This window comes from Aphelocoma coerulescens, chromosome 10, assembly GCF_041296385.1.
Source record: "Aphelocoma coerulescens isolate FSJ_1873_10779 chromosome 10, UR_Acoe_1.0, whole genome shotgun sequence".
Lineage (NCBI taxonomy): Eukaryota > Metazoa > Chordata > Aves > Passeriformes > Corvidae > Aphelocoma > Aphelocoma coerulescens.
Genome location: NC_091024.1, coordinates 12,698,450 through 12,717,450, shown reverse-complemented (window position 1 = coordinate 12,717,450; position 19,001 = coordinate 12,698,450). Strand labels below are relative to the sequence as shown.

The 19,001-nt window shown below is 53.6% G+C and overlaps 1 protein-coding gene and 1 long non-coding RNA gene across 2 annotated transcripts in view; both read right to left on the bottom strand.

Annotated features, from left to right (window-relative positions):
• Positions 1 to 19,001, bottom strand: part of FRMD5 (FERM domain containing 5) — a 69,670-nt gene that overhangs the window by 30,124 nt on the left and 20,545 nt on the right. The window lies entirely within an intron of this gene.
• On the bottom strand, positions 1,256 to 6,730 carry LOC138116574 (uncharacterized). Its single transcript, XR_011154212.1, has 3 exons — positions 6,660 to 6,730; positions 6,122 to 6,222; positions 1,256 to 2,102 (listed from the first exon to the last, which is right to left on the bottom strand). It is a non-coding gene; the product is annotated as an uncharacterized lncRNA (long non-coding RNA).

The following is a 19,001-nucleotide window of genomic DNA, read 5'->3' as shown; positions in this document are numbered from 1 at the left end:
GAACCCCGCGCGGCTTCCGAGGGCGGCAGAGCAGGAACGAAATCCCAGATGCCGCTGGAAAGCTGCCTTGATGTTAACATGTTTACTTTCCATATCAAACCCGACAGAATAAAGGATTTCAGCTCCACTCCACAAAAACATCTTTGACAAAATACCACGTGTGGAGAGGAGCCTCTGAAGGGGCGACTGCGGCTCCACAGACACGTCAGAGAGGAACCAGGAGTGTCCCCAAGGGAGGGGGACCCACCAGAGCCCCCATAACCATGCGCCAAACCCATCCCCTGCCACAGACACTGAAGCCAAGGAGGAACCAAGGGCAATGCCACACTCTGTTGGATAAACCTCCAGTGGCAAAACAGGCCCATGGCCTGCAGAGGACAAAGCCACCAGTTCCTGGTGCTCTGGAGGCCCACAAAGCCCATTCCGACCTCTCCCCACACAGTGTGGGTGAGGCAGGGGGCCAGCACACAGCTCCTGTGCCCATTCCCTGCCTGCAGAGCAGGAGGCTCCAGCAGCAGCTGTTCCCTGATTGGCACAGCTGGCTGCCCATCAATTTATATTCAAATTAAAGATGCCCTCTCTGCCCCACCAACCCGGCTGGGCACATCCCAGGGCTCAGCAGTCCGAGCCCCTGCCCGGTGTGGCTCACCCCCAAAACCTGTCCTTGCTGCAGGCAGGGGGCCAAGGGACAGCCAGGGAAGTGCTGCCAGCAGGCACAGCCGAGGGCAAACAGAAGAGTTTTAACTCTCACTGCACTTTCATTTTAAACTGAAATCCAAACCATTCCCACTCCCAAAATCCTCAGTGAACGACAGGGCAATCCCTGGGAGTGCTCCAGGGAGGTCCAAAATGCAGCCCCCCACCCGGAGCAGTTGGAGTATTTCTGCTCGTGGAAAGAATGTGGGAATTGCAGACGGACAGAGCACCACCAGCCCTGTCAAGCTTGGCCAGCTCATTAAACAGACCCCAGCAAGTTCAAATTCCTTTATCAGTACTAAAAATCTGCTCCTGGCAATGCTAAAAATCAGAGACATGAAAAGAAACTGTCTGAATTCCGCGTCTGTGTCAGCGTCCCAGACAGCCATCCCAGCCAGGGCAGTGACACTCCTTTAAATGCTGCTTAGAGAGAATTTCATATTTAGAGATAAAAATAATCCACAGAAACATGGCCCAGGGCTCTCCCCGGGGCCCAGAAGCAGCTGAGCTTGTTCCCAACGTGAGTTTCGGGACAGATCTCCACTGACAGCAGCAGTTCCTGACCCTGCTGCAGCTCCCCAGGACAGGGGGCAGCCACCCGAGCCCCCCCATCCCATGGGACCTCAGCACCCCCTGCCCGCATGACCCCAGAGCAGGACAAGGGCTCTGACCACTGACCCTCACCAGGCCCTTGTTCCAGGGATTGTCCCTTCCCAGCAGGAGCACTTTGGGAACACAGCCCCCCCAGCCCGGTGTGGACTCAGAGCAAACCTTGATTACACGAGTCTGGCACAGGATTACTCGTGTTGATGGGGAAAGTCTTTGTTCCAAGCCCAGATGGCCTCGTAAGCTCCCCCCGAGCCCGGATCAGCCGATGGGGACGGCACAGATTAACGGAAGGAGGCTCTGCTGGAGCGCGTGACTGGAGCTGATGCGAGCTGGGCATCCAAACAGGGAACGCTGCCCACCCAGCAGCCACAGCTCCACGGGGAGCACAGAGCTTCTCCTGCTCTGTTACCCCCAGAGCACCCTCCCCCTGTATCCACAGGGCACACATTGTGAGGAGCCAGCTTGGATGTCTGGGAACTGAATATTCCCTACAGAAAACCTTTGGAATGAGGTGGGAGCCCAGCAAGGTCTGGGCAGGCTCAATGGTGGATGAGCATTGGAGAACCAGGATGGGCAGCTGGAGATGGACTGGAAGCAGGACCTCGCCAGGAGGTTTTACCTTGTCAAGAGAAACCAGGATTGGGTCACAAGCCTGAAGTGTCCCATCTGTGAGTACTGTCCATTGTCCCAAGGTCACAGTGGGTCCCAGCTTCGGAGGGAACATTTCCCTTCCTTAAAGCCCAAGTTTAAAACCCCTGGTGTGACCCGTGTGGCAACATCTGGGCCCACCCAGTAACCTGGAGAGGGGAAAGAGCAAGAAAAGCTGGGTGAATCTGGCACTGGGGATAACTGAACATTCAGGCCTGCAGGTACAATGAAATAAAGGAGATGGAGACTGTAGAACCATGCAAACATTTATGTTGGAAAAGCCCACCAAGAGCATCAAGTCCAACCCTTCCCCCAGTACTGGGATGGAATTGAATGATCTGGCTCCTGAGTTTATTTTAAAACAGAGGCCTACAGAGGCAATAAAAATAATTACAGTAATGAAGTCATTGTGCCTGCACTATCACATCGGATTATCTCAGGGCTGACAGAAGATGAGTCCCCGAGGAAAAGTCTCCCTTCACTCAGCGAGTCAGGAGTGCTGCCAGGACAGCTTGGGCACCATCAGGGTCAGCACAGCCCCTCATCACTGCTGGGCTCCCTGCCACCATGGAAGTTCCATTAGAAACATTCCTTTGCCCCGGTGGTGGAGCCCATCGCTGTGGGCAGAGGCCCCTCTCCCTGTGCCACCCTCTCCCTGCACAGGGCTCCTGCCCCACGTGCTGCAGAAATGTCTTTTTTCCAGCCTCCCTGCTGCCAGCTGCTCCTCTATCCCAGCTGTCACCAAGTGCAAAGAGCCTCTGGCTTCTCTCCAAAGGGCACTGTGCCAGCTGCATGGGACTCTCCAGCCCCAGGACTGCTGTGCCAGCACCAGCCCAACTCCTCTGTCCCAAACCAGGTGTGCTCCCCACTCCATCTACTCTGCCAGGGACAAGGAAAAGTGAGACAGCACCTCCAGCATAGCTGAGCTGCCAGAGGGGAAAAATCCTCCTGTCCCAGGCCTCAGCCACCACAAGGACTCCCAGGAGAGCTCCAGGCTGAGCTTCTCTAGAGCAAGAGGAGACGGGAAGGAGAGGAATGAGTGAGCAGTGACTCAGCTCTGACCAAGCAGCTCCACATCCACAGGCGTGACGGACATGAGGGAAACAGGAGCCCTAACGAAGGGAAAACACCAAAGAAAACCCTCTCCTTTAGGCACAGGCAAGCAGGAGTATCTCAGAAGCTTCCCAGCATGGCTCTATCCTGGATGTCTTCACAGCTGAGACATCTGAGCCCTCCCCAGAGGATGTTTTCCTGAATTAAACCCTCTTCTGGCTGGGATCTGCAGAGCTCAGACCAGCAGCTGTGCCAGCAGTTGATTATGAATTTCTACCCACTGGAGCAGCCAAACCAGTGGGAGAACACCTGAATTCAGTTCAGAGAAGGCTCTGGGGAGACCTTAGAAAGCTGGAGAAGGACTTTGGACAAGGGATGGAGGGACAGGACACAGGGAATGGCTTCCCACTGCCAGAGGGCAGGGAGAGATGGGATATGGGGAAGGAATTGTTCCCTGGGAGGGTGTGAGGCCCTGGCACAGGGTGCCCAGAGAAGCTGTGGCTGCCCCTGGATCCCTGGCAGTGTCCAAGGCCAGGCTGGACGGGGCTTGGAGCAACCTGGGACAGTGGAAGGTGTCCCTGCCCCAGACAAGATCCCTTCCCACCCAAACCATTCTGCAGGAAATCTGTAAAAAAAATCCAATTCCAACTAAGCTCAACTCCTCCCTCATTGTTAATTTTAAACAATCATCAATCCCTGGGAGCAGAGACCCTTTCCCCACCCAGCTGCCCCATTCCAGAGCAGGAAGAGGCAGCAGTAGCACCCTGGAGCTCCTTCCCCCTCCCACAACATCTTGTGCCTCCGAGTGCATCTCCGATTATTCATGTTAAAAAGGCCTCTCAGCCCCCCTCGGCAATATTTACCTCCCTTAATTAAAGATGGCAGCAATAAACATGAAATATGGACAAAAGGAGATTTTAATAAATGCTGCCTCAGGGAGCCCAGAGCCAGCCTGGAAACACTTCCTATCTGCTGCTGCATTGTTATGGAATTCAAACAATATATCGCCACATAAAACCAATATTAAAAATAATTATCATAAATTAGGCCTGGGTAGGCTGGAAGCCCCCAGGTGGGGGGGGAAGCGCCTTCTGACAGATTTTTGAGGAAAAGACACGTGCCTGACTCGTATCTGCTCCATCTGACAGGAGAACCAAACACTGGCACCTCCTTCAACACAATAAATAAACACTTTTCTGCCTCCCATTCCCACTCTCAGTTGTGGATTTCAAGGTGGCCAAACCTGAAATACTCAGTCAGTGCCTAATTAGTTTTCTGCTGCCCTGTGGAGCAAGGACCCAGCTCCCAGTCAGCAGCCAATGGCAGGATTCAAATATTTGCATTCAGAAAGGCAAAACTCTTAGCGAAGAACAGGTTTAAGCATTTGAATTGGAATTTCTTTGGGACAGGGACTTCGGGCACTTCAGGGTTATGCAGAAACTCATCTTATATTATACCTCTACAGGAGAAGGCTCCAAAAATCTGATGGAAAACAGGATTCTGCCAATAAATAGAAAGGATGAGTGTCTGCATGGGCAAACCCCATCCTTTGACCCTGATCTAATGAAGGGTCCACTGATAGCAGAGAACAGGCACCAAAATTGGTGAAAAATGAACCCTGTCAAATCGGTTTGAGCTTTTGATGAGTTTAAAAATTGGTTCATAAAGGCAACGGTGCCAATTTAATAGATTTAGACTCTGGCAGGCACTTAACCTGTTATCGCATGACATTTTGATTAAAAATTAGAAAGATACAAGAGCAACATGACACACACTAACAGGATTAAAAGCTGACTGCAACACAATTAGGATGCTGGAACTGCTGGGTGGTTTAACTGGGATCCTTGGGAAAACAGTTCCAATTCCCAAGATTTTAAGCAAAAAGCTACAAGAAGCCAAAGCAGTGCTGTGCAGTTGGCAGAGAACAGGGAGCAAGAAGGTGCCAGGTCACTGGTACAGATCAACTGGAATTGTAAATCAAATGCAAGTTAAAAATCAGCATCCAAGCTGTGGCTGCCCAGTCCCTGGAACATTCCAGGCCAGGATGGTCGGGACTTGGAGCAACCTGGGATAGTGGAAGGTGTTCCGGCCCGTGGCAGGGGGTGGGACTGGGCACGCTTTAAGGTCCTTTCCAACTCAAAGCGTTCTGGGTTCTGTGATTTTCTCTCTGCCAGGCAAAGTGCACATGCCTGGGAATGGGAAGAATGTACATCCATCTCCTTGCTCCCTCAAATACAGCAAATCTTCCCCTAAATTAAAAATCCCACCTGGACTCAGGAGAGGGATGCTTTCCAGATGGTGGGAATTCAGGCCAAGGTGGCTCTGCAGCACATCTCCAGGAGGTGAGATGTCCCAGCTCCTCATCTGAGAGCAAGGAATTAACAGCAGGAGGGGTGGTGACAGAGCACAGGCCATGGGGGTGAGGGAGGAGGGATGCTGCCAAGGGAGGTGTCCCTGCTCATCACAAGCTGAGCCAACTGCTCAGGGACAGGGGAGGAAAAGCTTTAAGCTGCCTTTACAGAATGAATTTCCCATGTACATCCCCACCAACAGCAGGACTTAGATGTTTTTAAATCCACATTCCAGTTCTGGCACTCTCTGAGGAGTTACCAATAGCTTTGGACTTGTAGAATATTTACATCTGTGATAGAATTAAACAACAAAACCGAACTGTATCAGTTTGTCTCAATTAAAAGGGATTCACTACAGCTTCAGGGCCCCAGACTGGGGAGAGGAGTACAAATTATTCCTCTGGTCAGAGTTAGAGCAAAGATTTCAACAGCAGCAGAGGAAAGCACACCTGAAGAAGTCTGAGGGCATGAGGAGACCCTTCCCCAGCTCCAGGGAACCCAGCAGCTGTGGAGCCTGTGCCTGTAGGACTGATCAAATCATTGAGGTGGGAAGAAGCTTCCATCCTCCTCACCAGAGGGCTCAGAGAGGGACAGGAGTGCAGGGGAAACCTGGACACGGGGCTGGGGGAGCCCTGCAAGCACCAGGTGTGAGAGCTGTGTGTAACCCTCCCTCCACCAGGCCACTGCCTGGACTTCAACTGCAGCAAAGGAAAATGCTCCTCTGAGGTGCAAGATGGAAAAGCAGCAGCATGTGCAGCACCCACCTTTTCCCCATAAATTCCAGTACCAGTCTGGGGGTTTGGCTTGGTGCCTTTTCTCCAGTCCTTGGCTCACAGTTTCTATCCAGGGCTGCTCCTCCAACAAGCTGCTCCAGGTTTTTTGGGAGGAAGCATTAATTTTATGCCATCTCCCAGAAAGGCATCACCTAGCACCTGCACCCCCAAGGGTTTCTCCACACTCATCCATGATATTGAGGCAAAGGGCTTGAACTTCAGCTAAGGGGAAGAAGGATGAAGACCCCAAACAAACACTCACAGTTGCAGAAATCATCATTCCTTCTTTTTCCTCCTATTTAAGCCCCATGAAACTCAGCTCTCCCACAAAATCTTTGTCTCAGCACCAGCCCCAGCCACACCCTGAGCCCAGGGACCCCTCCCAGAGCAGGTCCCAGCACTAAACCCTCACTCCAAACCAGGGGGAAAGGCTGGAGGGGCCAAAAATACCCTACAATGTCCTGGAAAGACGAAGGGCTCCTACCCCACTGAGCTCAGGACGAGCAGCACAGCAAGAGCGTGGACTCACCACAGCAGCATCCTGGGGCAGCCACAGCCACCGCACCGGCCACAGGGAGCGGCCCCACAGCCACAAATCACAACTGCCCCCAAAGCTCCCGCTCCTCAGCTGCTCCCCATAAATCCTGCCTGGCTCCACCTCGCTGGGGTGGGGCAGAGCCTGCCCCGGTGGGGTCCCCTGGGACCAGTACCACCGCTGGCAGGAGCTGATTGCAGTGGCAAAGCCGCTTCCCCGTGACTTTGGGACATTGTGACAAGGACCCTGGGGCTTCCAGCACCGTTAATTCTCGGAGAGCACAGACCTGGCTTCTCTGCTGTGTGCCTCCATCACCTCCTGTGACCTCAGGGTGGCACAAAGGCCCCGTCCTTGTCCGCTGCAAACACTGCCTTGGACTTCACAGAGTCATGGAATCACAGAATCCTTTATGCTGAAAGGCCCTCTGAGATCATCGTGTCCAAATGTTCCCCCAGCACTGCCAAGGCCAGCACTAGCCCATGTCCCCAGCTGCCACATCCACATGGCTTTAAACCCCTCCAGCTCACATCACAACTGCAGGTTTGTAGAAACAACCATGGACCTGTTCTTCTCCTCATCTTCAGTTCTCTGGGAATATTGTATGGAAATATTATCATGGCTGCGCCTTTCCAGAGCTCCATGCTGTATAAACAGCATTAAACTGGCTGCAGTAAGCTGATTAATTCTATCCTGGCTTTCTGCAAAGAGCCACAGACAACTCCAATTCCACCCAGACTCAGCTATTTTGAAGTCACCAGATAACTCTGACTTCTAATTTTAACTTTTGAATAAAATAAGCCAAAAAGCCCCACAAAATGACAGGCGTGCATTACCAACAGCGTGTGATAAAGCAGGCCCGTGGCTTTTGGGGAGCTTGAATTACACAAAGAGAGACAAAAACTCCATCTTTTCCCTTAGTAAATTCTTCCCACACCTTTAACACTTTCTGTTAAAGTAACACTCCATCCTGCCAACGTTACACCAACGTCACCCCCGTGACCAGATCTGGTGGTATTTTGGGGACTAACTGGGATTAAAACCACATTTAACACCTGGCTTCTCCCCCAAATCCCTCTACCTCCTTCCACCTCAACTGAACTTGTAAAATCACAGTCTCTAGTCTTCCATTTTTTACTTTTTGTTGTTTTGTGTAGTAGTCACTCCAGGCTGGATGAGCAGCCTGGCTCCAGCAGCCGTCCCAGATCCCTCCAGGTGCCTTAAAACACAAGTGCAAATTTAGGTAGGAAAAAAGGGCAAGGTTTTGCCCATTTTAGCATCAGAGCCCAACACCCTGCTCACCCCTGGCCTTGTCACCACCCCCAAATCTGCAGCAGTGCCCTCCCCAAGCCGTGTGCCTGGAGCACCAACTAGGAGTGCCAGGGCAGTGCTCCCAGCGCTCGTCACGCCGATGCTTTTTGACTAATTACTGCTATAAAAAGCAAAAAGCTGTCAAAGAGAATTATTCAGCTTCTGCAAGAGTGAAACAGAGACACATCTGAGAGGAAATGGTGCCCCTTCACACTCCAGTGGTGACTGCAAGGATTAACTCAACCCTTGCAGCACCTACTCATAACATTATTTACTGCACCCATTCCAAAATGTTCCAAATGCAGGGAAAATGAGGAGAAAGGCAGCTTGTGGTACGGGAGAGGCTTGGGGAGCAGGAGTCCCAGTGGGAGGGGTTTGACTCCAAGGCTTCTGCTGTTAGGATCACAGGATGGTTTGGGTTGAGTGGGAAGGGACCTTAAGGACCATCCCATTCCACCCCCTACCATGGGCAGGGGCACCTCCCACTATCCCAGCCTGCTCCAAGTCCTGTCCAACCTGGCCTTGGACACTTCCAGGGATCCAGGAGCAGCCACAGCTTCTCTGGACATCCTGTGCCAAAGCCTCACTTCACAGGGAACAATTTCTCCAGAATATCCCATCTAACCCCGTCCTTGTTCAGTTTGAAGCCACTGCCCCTGGTCCTGTCACTCCATCCCTTGTCCAAAGTCACTGTCAGACTCAATCCTGTTGTTCCCTGAACCATCAGACCTTGTCCTGCCTGCAGCCAGGGGCTGTGCCTGCCCACGAATGACTGTGGAGCTGGAGCCTCTCCTGGGCACAGGGCCCGGGCTGAGTAAAGCCATGAAGCGCACATGACAGTATGGAAATGCAGCGCTCTGGGCACCGCGGCTGCCCCAGATTCGGTGCACCAAGCCAAGAGCGCTCCAGCATGAGTGTGACATCACACACACAAGTGTCACACTGCTGCATGTCACAGCAGTGTCCGGGCAGGATCCCACCCTGCTCCCAGGGAACGGCAATCTGCTCCTGCCCATGCCCAGGGGGACCACAAACGGCCTCACATGGCCCCACACAGCCTCCAGGGCCAGGGAGTGTGGGAGGCAGAGTTTGTCCAAAAATCTCTGCCCCCTCCTTTCTGGTGGGTGCCTGAGGTCTGCAGAGGGTGGTGGTTTGCAGTGGGTCTGCACCACTCTGCTCCCTCCATCCTCCTCTTCCTCGGTGTGGCACCAGCCCAGATCTGCCATGGCAGCCCCTTGCTAAAATCAAAACCTCAAAATCAGATTCAGAGGGAGCAGCATGGGCAGAGTAGCCCAGAAATCCCTCAAAAAGAGAAGAATTAAGCATCCATTAATTGTCCTGGGGCAAAAAAACCACAATGAGCTCATTTTTGGCTGAGCTGTTTCTGACCACACAATCTCTTTTATGTCACGGCCTCTTCCCCTTCTTCCACTGACTTGGGTTTCCAATTTGTTCACTCCAAAGCCTCTTTGTGTTTGCATTTAAATTTTCACCTTCACTGATTTCCTGAGCAAAAAACCATTGGATGAGCAAGGAGCTGCAAAATCCTGCACAGGCACATGGGGATGCACCACTGGGCCACAGCTGGATCCAGCAGAGCCTGTCAGTGCTGCTCCCAGCTCTGAAATCAGCTTCCCGACTGCAGGAGCATCCCAGCACCCAGGGCATCTCGTTCCCTGCACCAGGGAAGTGTTCAAGGCTAGGTTGGACAGGGCTTGGAGCCACCTGGTCTAGCAGAAGGTGTCCCTGCCCATGGCAGGGGATGGAATGAGATGGGCTTTAAGGTCCCTTCTGCTGTGAAAACACCCACAGCAGCAATGCTCCTGCCCTTTGCCCTTTTCACTTCTCATTTATTCAATTTACCCCATCTATTATTTTTTCTTCTTTGAAAGTAAATCTTTGGTGTGCTGTGCTGAAGGAGCTGGTTCTGTGAGCTCCTCTCTGTTCTGCAACACAGAAAAAATATTACCGCAAGATTTTGCTTTACACTGAGCTCTGTCATTCAGGTAATAAAGTGGATTGATTCCAAGGCTCAAGGCAGGCTCCAGGGCAGCTCCCTCAGGCACCAAAGGACTCAGACAGTCAGGAATTCCTACAAATGGGCATTAATGGCAAACGGCAGCAAAATCATAGGCAGATGCTGTCAAGATTGGTAACTGGAGAAACACCCTCCAGAAGGAACCCCCAGTCAAAGCCCTGCACATGGGATGTACAAACACATCCAGCCCTCAGATCTCCATGGCCTTCTCTGGACTCATTCCAGCAGCTCCAGGTCCTGCTGATGTTTGGCCCCAGGGCTGGAGGCAGCTTTGCAGGTGGGGTCTCACCTGAGCAGGGCAGAGGGGCAGAATCCCTCCTCCCCTGCTGCCCACACTGGGGGGTCAGCCCAGGATACAGGATGTGCTCTGGGCAGAGGTGTTTGCCCTGCACAGCCCTCCTGGATGGATGCTGGAAGGCTCAGCCTGGCCCCGATACCTGCATCGGAGTGAGGGAGGTGAAAATCCCGGGGATGTGGCACAAAGAGACAGGAATGGTCTGGAAGCAGCTGCCTGGCAGGGAGTGCGAGGAGCTCAGCCTCTCATCCATCAGAGAGCAGAGTGAGAGGTGACACGACCATCATCCCTAAATGCCTTCACAGAGAGAAAATATCAGCTACTAAAGGGCTCTTCAATCAAGTGAAGAGAGGCAGCACAGACCCAGCCTCCGGGGGCTGGAGCAGACGCACTTGGATTAGAAACAAGATGCAGTTTTTAAAAATAAGAGCGATTAAGTAGCGGAATAAACTGCCCCGGGGGTGGTGGAGCCCACAGCTCACGGTGCCATCGAGAGCTCTGCTCCAACATGGGTTCCAGCCATGGCCCTGGATGCCCCCACACTGCTGCCAGCTCCCACAGCCCTCGGAGCAGCAGCATGGGGTCCAGGAGCCCAGACACCACTGGGATGGTCCCTGGCATGGCACAGGTCCCAAGGTCAGATACCTCCCTGCAGCTCAGCCCTGGGTTCAATATCCTGATCTGCACCATGACTCTGAAAGAGCTTCCATTGTGACCTGCTGCCCCATCCCTGGGTGTGTCCAAGGCCAGGCTGGACAGGGTTTGGAGCAACCTGGGATAGTGGAAGGGGTCCCTGCCCATGGCAGGGGGTGGAACGGGGTGAGCTTTAAGGTGTCTTCCCACACAAACCATTCCAGGATTCCACAACCATCCCCGGCACAGGTGGTGGCACATGTGGCTTCTGTGCAAAGAGCTGAAGAGGGGAAGAGGTGAAAAGATGAGGAGGTGAGGAGGTGGTGCCTGGTACCCAGCCCTCTCCACCACCAATTTCCACAGACATGGATTTTTAAGCAAAGCCAAAAGATGCAATTTGCAGTAAATTTTCCCTCTGGAGCCAGCTCTCCATGCCCAGCAGGACAGTGGCATATGCCAGCATGGGTTTGCCTTGGGGAAGGGTGTTCTGCTCCCAGTAATCACAACGTGTGGGAAAGGAGGCAGGAATAAATGGGGATACTTTGTGAAATGGATGGAATATGGCAGTCGGGGAAGGCATTGCTGATGGTTTCAAATGCAAATACCCCAGCCCCAGGATCTGAGGGAGCGTTAATGTGAGGAGCAGCTGGGAGCATTGCTGGAGGATGCCGTCGCCATGGCAACCGGAGGAACACACTACCACACGGATCAAGGACACAATTTTATTGTCCAAGTGCTGAGGATTTTTTAGCCCAGTTTCTAGGGACTGCGTGTTAATAACAGTTGCATCCTATTTATCCTGGGCCTTTATTGTCTCTGTAATGAGCTCTCCAGGAAAACCTGGAGAGCATTTCCTCGGAGGCTCCGCGCCAGAAACGCGACTCCGAGTTAAGTGGTTTGCTTTGCTGGCAATTCCCTCCCATGCCCACACGCTTTGAAATACAGAGCAGGCTAATTAAGTATTAATAACAGGGCACTGACAAACCACACATTCTGCCCCAGTTTGTGCCAGTTGTTCCAGAGGCCCCCGGAGCTCTTGCCGTGGCTGTGGGGATGCTCCTCACCCTTCCATGGGTGGGACACACGATGGTTGCCCCCATCTTGTTGTGCCCTGTCCTGGTACTGCCTGATGCCCCGGAGCTGCACATTCCAGCAGCTTGGGCGAGGATCAGCTGAGGTGGATGATGATGATGATGATGATGATGAATGACAGGGCACGGCTGTGTGTGCACACAAATCTACCCAGTGCCCCTCAAGGATAACGCCATATCCACATGAGTTCCTACTTAAAGATGGTTGGACTCAATGATCTTGGAGGTCTTTTCCCACAAAAATGATTCCATGATTCTATTAAATACATTGATATTATTACTGTGCTGTTAAATTATTTCCTGTATAGAAGGAAACCTTGGCTGGCCCCAGTAAGGCCTGGCTCCAGTGAACCCAATCCCCTGGCCCTTTGGCATCCCAGTGCTATTAAAGCCACTGAAATCTAGCATGAAACTAGGGACCTCCAACACGACCACATCCTGGGAACCCAGAGCAATCCCACGGAGGCAAAGGCAAGGATTCAGCAGCACTTTGGAAGCTCCGAACATCTGAGCACAGAAGCAACACTCACAGTGCCATTGGATGGCATTTATTATGGTGCTGTGATGTTTCCAGAACTAATTTTGCTGGATGAACACCACCAGACCATCATGTCTTTAGTCTTTGATCAGGAGTACAGGTGCCACCCTGAAGCACTGAACATGCCCATCCATGTTCAGAGAAGGGAAGCTGATTCCTGGATGGGGTTGTCCATTTTCCCTGCAGGTCTGCAGCTCACAGCACCTTCCCAGTGTGGGGGCTCCGGTGGGAGGAGAGGGAAATGGGGTGAAGGCACACCCAGTTCAGCTCAGGACTGTGCTGCTGCTGAGCTGGGGATGCTTTCACCCCATTTCACTCTGTCCCACCTGGCTGAGCTGGAGCTGTGGTCACTTTGTGCTGTCTCTTTAAATCCCAGGGGCTGCTGCAGCCCTGAGGATGAGGGATCAGCAAACCAAGCCTGCTGGAAGCAGGGACTGCCAAGCCCAGCTCTGCATCCACTTTCCCTCCGTGCAGCCTGGCTGCTCCCAAATTCTGGGATTTATCACCTCTGCCAGGGCAGAGCCACTCTCTCCAGGAAGAAATTCCTCCTGATGCCCAACCAGAATCTCCCCTGGCACAGCTTCAGGCTATGTCCTCTTGTCCTGTCAAATTTCATCGTGTTCCAAGCAGCTCCCCATCCCAGCAATCACCACATTCCAGTGTGACTCTCCCAGGCACAGGAACCAAGCAGCAGCCCTGGTTTCCATTCAGCATCTGCCATGAGTGTTATCCCTCCTCAGCATTCCCAGCTTCCCACTCCCTGAACAGCCCACGCCAGCCATGGCAAACAACCCAGCCCTTCAAACACACACAGAAGTTTTCTTTTCTTCTTTAACCAACAACTGCTGTCACTAAACCCCCTTTCTACTTAATGCAGCTCTGCATCAAAACACCTCCAAGGCAATTCATTTATACCAGGAGAACTTCTGAGGCTGGAAATTTTCCCTGATGGCACTGCTGGAAGGCTACAACAGCCCAGCAGGTCAGCGAGTTGAAAGCAGTATTTCATCTGGCAATTTATTCAAATAAATCTTTCAAAACATGAAATAAGCTATAAAGATGGAGACTGTCAAAGGCTGCAGTAGCCGAGCTCCTGAGTGGAATGACCAAGCAGGAACAGCAGCTGTGGGATGCCAGCCCAGCTCCCTGTGCTGGGGGCAGGGTGATCCAGCGAGGGGCACAGAGCGCTCATCAGGATAACAGTGATGGGCTTAAAGATGAAAAGGTGATTTTGTTAATTACTATCATTACACACAGAATGGCATGATCTGGGAACCCAAGAGATGTGTGGAAAGTCACCAGCTGCTCCTTGGCACCTGGTGTGGGTTTTAAAGGTTTTGAAGCCCCCAGGTTTGAGCTCAGCCGAGACAGTGCAGCCCTGGCCTGCCTGGCCTGGGAGACAACAAGAGTGACCGAGGGGAATTCCAGTGCAAAAGAAGATTTTCCTGCCACTATTGAGGGGAAAGAGGAGCTGAAGCAAGTGGTGAGGCATGCTCTGGGGGAAGAAGAGCCCCTTTGTGGTGTGCACACCACGGGCATTGTCCTCTGACCACTTGCCCTCACAGCCGTGCCTGGGTCAGCAGAGCTGGCAGCATCGGCATCGAGAGCTGCCCCCGCTTGGGCATCAGCGTCTCTTGCCAGCATCTACAGTCCCTCCCTCATCCTCTGTTCTCTTCAGCAATGCCATCGAGGAAGAGAGGAAATGATGGAGACTTAGTAAGCACAGAATCCTGGAACAATTTGGGTGGGAAGGGACCTTAAAGCCCATCTCATTCCAGCCCCTGCCATGGGCAGGGACACCTTCCACTATCCCAGCCTGCTCCAAGCCCTGTCCAGCCTGGCTTTAGACACTCCCAGGGATGGGGCAGCCACAGCTTCTCTGGTAACCTGTGCCAGGGCCTCTCCACCCTCACAAGGAACAATTTTCTTCTCAATATCCCATCTAAGCCCACCCTCTGTCAGGGAATACACATCAAATTGTTAATACTTATGTTGGGTCCACTGTGTAATTCCAAAAGTCTCAGCTTCATCCAAATCTGAAGGAAATGGTTTTGCTAAAACCAGTCAAGGTTGACCTTGATTGGGCTCCTGCTTCATCAGAAATGCTGAATTTTGGAGGAAAAGAGAGCAGGTAGTTGTATTTTGTGCTTGCACTGCATCTCTGCCTGCTGCCGGGAAGCAAACTGGCTGCTCAGGGAAAACCAGGAAGCAAAGGTTAATCCAGCAGCTGAGGTGCTGATGCTGTTGTGAAGATTACAGACCTGGCAGGATCTGTGGGCTTAGCTCTTCTTTCATGGATCCCCCAAAATTAAAAGCTGCTTTGAAAATTCTAGAATTGTTGTGCCTTAGCCCTGGATCTCATTGTGGGGATCTGATGTCTCCGACCCATTTCTGCAGTGTCTGGTGCAGCCCCGCTCTCCAGGAGTTTGGTACCTGCATCTCAAGGAAGCTGTATCCCTCCTTCATCCCCCCCTCAGTGGGGATCAGCCCCTGCCCTCCCGTACCAGCTCTCCACAGTGCTATTCCCGCTCCTGCTCCTGCTCCCCACGCTGCTCCCACGGCACGGCACGGAATGGCACGGCTTCCCTGTGCTGGGCACAGCTTCCCTGTGCTGGGCAGGCGGCTCCGCTGATGCCCATTAGCTCTAATGGGAAGCTACAGAGCCATTCCTTCCCATCAGGACTAATGGGCACCGCAGGGATAACGCGGTTACTTCGGCCGAGCCGCAGCGACTTCCCAGCAGCTCAAGAGCCAGCGGGGTCACAAGCCACGGCTTCATTTCCCGGGAGACAGGAGCCAAATTAGTCTGTCCATGGACTGGGAAAGCAGTTCATTAAAGCAGGATGATGCAGGATGAGCGCTGGGCATCCGCCTCGTCCCCTGTGCCCCGAGGCACAGAGACACATCCCGAGCACAGCGGGGCAGCTCGGGGACAGCCTGGCAAAGCCTCCCGCCGACACCGACACCGGCACGGCCGCAGCCTCCCCCAGCTCAGAACCGTGGAAGTCAATGGCCCTGGGAGAATCCTCGGGTCAGTTGGAGGGAGGAATGCAGGGAGGAGAGACATGCAGGGAGCGCTCTTCCCTCTCCAGCATTCTGCTCCAGCACCCCTCTCCAGCATTCTACTCCAGCATTCTGCTCCAGCATCCTGCTACAGCATTTCACTCCAGTATCCCACTCTAGCATCCAGCTCTGCCAGACCAGTTCCTTCCCACTGTCCAGGCAGAAGAATGGAGACTGCTTGTTCACTTATTCCACACATGATTCACATTCACTCCCAGTTAATTCCCTGCACCTTCTGGGTCAGGAAAGGATTTTCACATTTCTCTCCCCTCACAAACATGGGAGCCACTTTCCATCCTCAGGGATTGAGCCCAACCTGCTCTCTGGACCAGTTTGCAAAGCCTAAATCCTGATCCTCTCAGAACATCTTGGATTCTGAACAGAAACTTGGTTGTTTCTGGGTCTGCTTTGAAGTCCGGGTTCCATAATGAAGCTGTTTGCAGCATGAGAATGAGGATTGTGTAATGATTTCTCCTGGAGATAACGGCTCTGCAGGAGCTGCCAGCCGGGAGCACTGGCACTGATGGAATTGGCAATGGAGGAGCCCAGCCTTGGGATTTTTTTTGCAAGTGTTAGTATTTCATAATAAAGATTGTGATTTCTAATCCTAGGAAAATAAAGCAGCTGAAGAGGCTTCCTGGTCTGATTTGGGTTCGCAGCAGCCCGGCCCGGCCTGGAGGCTGGCGCTGCTGCTTGGCAGGCTGAGCCGGAGTCTGCTCACATCCAGAATCCCGGGGGCACTGGGAAGTGATCCAGGACGCAAACCCAGGGAATGCTGCCTTCTTCTTCTCCACACACTCACTACCTTCATCCCCAGGAATGGGACCCTGCACTCCCAGCCCTTTTCTTCTCCCCCTCCCCATTCCAGAAGCAAACCCAGACCCCCAGTTTACCTTCCCCATATAATTTCCCCTCGCTGCCCCGGTTTTCAAAGCCCCTCTTGATTCTCTTCCCTGAGTTCTGCAGCGTCCCCCCTTCCCGCTGTGCCCCGAGTGCTGTTCTGTGCCACCTCCCGGGGGTGCTGCTGTCCCGGGGGTGCCGCCGTGCCCGGCCCCGCGGCGGGACGCGCTCGGCTCGGAGCTGCGCTAATGAGCCGTGAGCTCTCTGCAGCTGGACGCGAGCAGGGAGCAGCTCCTCTCTCCAGCATTCCCCTCTCCAGGCCATCTGCAACTTTCTGGACTGCGGTCGCTGTTTTTGTCCTGGTTTTGGGATCAGTTGCCAGCCCAGCTGTGGCCACAGCTCCCACAACAAACCCCGGCCCCAACCGCACCGGCGCGCTCCCTGTGCCAAGGGGTCCAGCTTATATGGGGAGAAACAGGCCGGGAAAAAGGCCAGCAGCGCCAGGATCCTCACTCCTGCAGCAGGAAGGATGATCCTGGAGCAGTCCCTCCCGAGGGGCTCCACGGCAGATGGGGCCTGGCAGAGGAATGGAACTCCTGTCCGTGCTCCCACGGAGGAGCAGCCTTGGCTCCCACAGGCGAGCTCTGCCCAGGGCTCCGGGCTGGGGGAGAGCTGGGAGCCCACGGAGCTGTGCCCCCCCGGGGGACGCTCCTGGAGCAGAATAACCTCTTCATCCCTGAGCCACCGCACCAGCGGTGCCACGTCTTCGAGGTGCACAACCCCTCAGCAACGTGCAATTAAATATTGAAGCATCTCGTTAAACATTGAAATCGCGGGTGACCCGGTGGCATCGCCGGCGTCTGTCAGGGAGGACGTCAGCAGCAGCTCTCCAGCTGCACAACTGCCTGCAAACCATCCTTGGTCTCAGTGCCGGGGATCTGAGCTCCCCGAGTGCTCAAGCAGGCTGGAGGATGGACCACCACAGCCAGAGCCCTCTGAGCCTTCCCGGAGGCCAGGGCAGCCCGGCTCAGCCCGCGCTGTGCCAGCGCTGCCGCCCTGGCGTGGCCTGGCCCATGCCCAATCCTGGCGGGCGGTGGGTGCGGTGCCTGGGCACTGGGGCTCACGGGGGCAAACGGCACCACTTTCCCACCATGCATTTGCCCCTTGTTCCCCACACCCCTTGTCCCTCAGCGTGAGCACGACGGGCAGGTGGCACCACAGGTGTGGCGGCGATTCCTCGAAAGCCGCTCGCCAGACACCCACAGAGAGGGCCCGGGGCCAAGGGCAGGGCTGGGCTGGCGCCGGCACCACACACAGCCTGGGACTGCATTCCCGGCTCCTCTGCCAGCAGCTCCAGCCCACTCTCCCTGCCAGCCCACCCTTCCTGCCGTTCCTGAGCTCCCCTCCAGCCTCTGCTCCCCACAATCCCCCTGCCTTGTCCCACTCCTGAAATCGCTCCTTGTTCCCACCCTGTGGTGCTCCAAAACCTCACACGGTCCAGAGAATCTCGGGTTTTAACCTTCCAGGGCTTTGGCCATAGCTCTCCTATGTCACAACATAAATCCTTCCTCATCAGAGTGGGGAGGCCCTGGCACAGGTTGTCCACAGAAGCTGTGGCTGGCCGTGGATCCCTGCAAGTGTCCAAGGCCAGGCTGGACAGGGCTTGGAGCATGCTGGGATAGTGGAAGGGCTGGAACAAGATGGGCCTTAAGGTCCCTTCCAACCCAAACCATTGCAGGATTCTGCGATTCCAGGATTCTATAACCACCATCTGATCGCAACAAGGAGTAGGACCATGGAGCAAATACCAAGTGCTGTTTGTGCACCTGAATCCTCCTCAAACACAGTTAAATCTCTGATGCCCTCTGGGACTTTTCTGTCTACATTTTAAAACGGCCCCTGGTTACTGCTGTGCTGGAAGCAAACCATCCCCAGCCCCATCAGGCTGTGGCCAGAGGAATTCCCTGTCCTGTTGTAACCCCACTAATGCTGCAGCAGCCTCCTGGCTCTCCTTAGCCAGGGGACGTGGGATCGGGAGCTGCCATGCACCCGGCTGCAAATGCCACCAGGTTGCTCTATTTAAATTGAATTTTTAATGTTTATGTTTTACCTTGCATCTCTGTGCAGTCACTGCACTGAATCACCTCAGTTAGATTAATTCCTGGCTCGTTTGAAAGAGTCCATGTGCTGTGAAGACACATTCCCTGGAAAGCCTGTGTGGGCGAGGGCCACAGATCCCCCATCCATTTGCACAGACAAATACCTCATTTTTAATTGGGACACAATGAGTAATTAATTGAATTATTACCCCCAAACCACCCCCACAGAGCTTGGGGTTTATCATCCCCAAATTCCCACATTTGGTCCATGGGAGCAGGTGTCAGGAGCCTGTCACTGCAATAAACTGGAGAATTCCTGTTAAGGAATTAAATCAACAACTTAGAGCTGTCCAAAGGATGTTCATCCACTCCAGGGCAAAGAAAATATTTATCTCTCTGTCTTTAAACCCAGTTTGGTGCTGAGATAAACC